The sequence below is a fragment of the Triticum dicoccoides genome, chromosome 6B, assembly GCF_002162155.2.
Source record: "Triticum dicoccoides isolate Atlit2015 ecotype Zavitan chromosome 6B, WEW_v2.0, whole genome shotgun sequence".
NCBI classification, from domain to species: Eukaryota; Viridiplantae; Streptophyta; class Magnoliopsida; order Poales; family Poaceae; genus Triticum; species Triticum dicoccoides.
Window position 1 is genome coordinate 689,555,180 of NC_041391.1, and position 3,796 is coordinate 689,558,975.

Here is a 3,796-nt window from a genome sequence, read left to right on the forward strand (position 1 = left end):
CGCCGTTTAGGAATTGCCGGCTATGCCTCGCTTGCGAGACCTACCCATGTCTCGCCTTTGGGGATCCGCTAATGGACCCATGTCTTGCGAGACCTACCCATGCCTCGCTTCCTGCTGCAGTGGTGTTAGAAAGATCCTGAGGACTGGTTTGGACCGGCTTTAGGACCTTTACTATGGTTTCTTTCTTTTTCTTCTGTGTTTCTATACTTTTTTTATTGATTTTTAAATATCTATGTTTTTATCTTTTTTATCACTTATCGTTATCGTCTCGGACAGCTATGGATTAAAGATTAATCGGAAATCGGTCGATTAATCGATTTTATCGGTCGACTATTAATCGGCTATTTTTTGCAATTCTCATGTTCCCAACACTAAAATATGTTATATTCAACACCAAAACAATATTGGACAGAAGTGATCCCTTGATTCCTAGCCTTTGAATCCTTGTATAATGACGAACAAAACAGGACAGCAGTATATATTATGAAACAAGGTCCACAAAACGCAAATAAACATAGTTTTTGCAATCATAGTACTATAAATAGGCCTGATTTATCAGTAGATTCGTGATAAATTGCTTGTCATAGCGATAAATCGGCCCAAACGATAAATGGTGAAGATAAGGCATAATTTTACCGGTCACCCCAAGAGTAGGGATAAATCGGACGATAAATCGTTGAATCGGAAGATTTCTTGAATAGTTTTAAATACATGACAACTTTTTCCAATGCACATTGTACATCTTTCGTATACGCGCGTAATATGCTTTTAGAAATACATGACGACCATTTTGTCATATATATTTTAATAATTTTGTTTTAGTAAATGTTAAAAAATAAACATAGAATATTTGTTTGAATTGTAAAAAATATTTTCCAAATTATGCAAACACTTCACAGATTGTATTAACATTTTCTAAAATTCCATACACATATTTGAAATGCATAAAAATTTCAAAAATTCCAAAAAAAAAAATTTGATGGTATGAATATTCTTAGAAGTACACAAACATTATATTACATTTCATAAACATTTCTTAATGCCATGAAAATATTTTTAAAAACGTGAATATATTTTTTAAAATTCAATGACATATTTAGTTGGCATGGAACATTTTTCATAAATTATGCCCCTATAGTCCTAATTAATTGATGCGGCCCATATACGTTGTAAACTGGATTGGTTGCATCAGTTAATTTGGACCAGAGGGAGTAAAAAACTTTATTTTGTGTAATATATAAAATAAATGTCGTCACAAACATAGTTTTGAAACATGTGAATATTTTAAAATGTCATAAAGATTTTTCTAAATGCTATTAATATATTTTCAAAGTTGTACAAACATTTTTATGTTGCATGAACATTTTTAAATCACCGATTGAATGTTTCTTAAAATTTAAGTAAAAAGTTTTCCATTTGAGAAACTTAAATAAAAGCAATAAAACCAAAAACAGCACAACAAATCAGGTCGGGCTTAGCAAGCCAGTGGTTCTCCCGCGTTCGGCCGACCCATTTAAGAAGCGCCACTGGCTAGCAATTTTTTCGTCTTGCTGTGGGCGAGACAAAGACACACTCATCATCGAGATCACCTCTCTACGTCTACATGGGTCGTGTTGAGATATTATATGTAAAGCTAAGTTGCCACGCGTCCTTATCTAGGGATTTTCGCCTAAAAATACTAGTGCGTCTGTAGCTCCTCAGGTTGGGCTTCCTGAAAAACAAAACATGAGATTGGGCATACACCTTGTTTTAGAAAGATGTCATTTCATTTTCAGAGGAAAAAGGCACCTAGCCATGAATTCAACAACCAAGCTTATACCGCACGCGGAGAACAATAGATTGCTTGTCTCGACAGAACTAAACATAAACTACAGGAATCTTGGGATTACAAATCCAACATGGAATATAAGAGCTTAAAGGAACACAACTCAACACCAGCAACATTCCTTTACATGCTTCCGCACCCCCTCCCTGAAATCAAAACTACATGTAGTTCAAGACTTCAGGGAATGCATGTGCCTCGGTTTTTCTAGCTGGTAATGAGGGTCACTCAACAACCTAGAGGGAAGGGCCGACGTTGGATGGGTATTGTTCCTCAGTTGTCACGTGCCCCAGAAATGAGTACAACTCTTAGGTAAGGTGAGGGATCGACCATTCAAGATGAATTAACCTGGGTCTAGACACAATATCTATGGTGGGGCATGAGCTAGTTTCTCTAGTTCCCACACATCTTTTCCCACATGGTCCCTTGCATTTCCTGATAAAATCACATCCCATTGAGCTAGATTTGCGGTGTTTTTTTTGTCAAAACCAGCTGCAACCCAGTCCTACTTGTGGTTTGGACTTTGATAGTTTTTGTCCCTTTTTCATCATTAATGATGTGTATTACTAAACTATCATTGTGTATGTTGGGGAACGCAGTAATTTCAAAAAAAAAATCCTATGATCACGCAAGATCTATCTAGGTGATGCATAGCAACGAGAGGGGAGAGTGTTGTCTACGTACCCTCGTAGACCGAAAGTGGAAGCGTTATGACAACGCGGTTGATGTAGTCATACGTCTTCACGGTCCGACCGATCTTACCACCGAAGGTACGGCACCTCCGCGATCTGCACACGTTCAGCTCGGTGACGTTCCACGAACTCTAGATCCAGCTGAGGTCGAGGGAGAGTTTCGTCAGCACGACGGCGTGATGACGGTGATGATGAAGTTACTGACGCAGGGCTTCGCCTAAGCACTACAATGATATGACCGAGGTGGAAATCTGTGGAGGGGGGCACCGCACACGGCTAAACAATCAACTTGTGTGTCTATGGGGTGCCCCCTCCCTCGTATATAAAGGAGTGGAGGAGGGGAGGGCCGGCCCTCTCTATGGCGCGCCCAAGGGGGGGGGAGTCCTACTCCCAGTAGGAGTAGGTTTCCCCCCTTCCCTAGTTGGAGTAGGAGAAGAAGGAAGAGGGAGAGGGAGAGAAGGAAAGGCGGGTTGGCCCCCTTCCCAATTCGGATTGGGCTTGGGAGGGCGCGCCCCCACCTTGGCCGCCTCCTCCTCTCTTCCAACATGGCCCATTAATGCCCATTAACTCCCCGGAGGGTTCCGGTAACCTCCTGGTCCTCCGAAAAAATGCCCGAACCACTCGGAACATTTCCGGTGTCCAAACATAGCCTTCCAATATATCAATCTTTATGTCTCGACCAATTCGAGACTCCTCATCATGTCTGTGATCACATCCAGGACTCCGAACAACCTTTGGTACATCAAAACACATAAACTCATAATACCGATCATCATCGAACGTTAAGCGTGCGGACCCTACGGGTTCGAGAACTATATAGACATGACTGAGACTCACTTCTGGTCAATAACCAATAGCGGAACCTAGATGCTCATATTGGTTCCTACATATTCTATGAAGATCTTTATTGGTCAAACCACATAACAACATACGGTGTTCCCTTTGTCATCGGTATGTTACTTGCCCGAGATTCGATCGTCGGTATCACCATACCTAGTTCAATCTCGTTACCGGCAAGTCTCTTTACTCGTTCCGTAGTGCATCATCCCATGACTAACTCATTAGTCACATTGCTTGCAAGGCTTATAGTGATGTGCATTCCTGAGAGGGCCCAGAGATACCTCTCCGATACACAGAGTGACAAATCCTAATCTTGATCTATGCCAACCCAACAAACACCATGGAGACACCTGTAGAGCATCTTATAATCATACAGTTACGTTGTGACGTTTGATAGCACACTAAGTGTTCCTCCGGTATTCGGGAGTTGCATAATCTCATA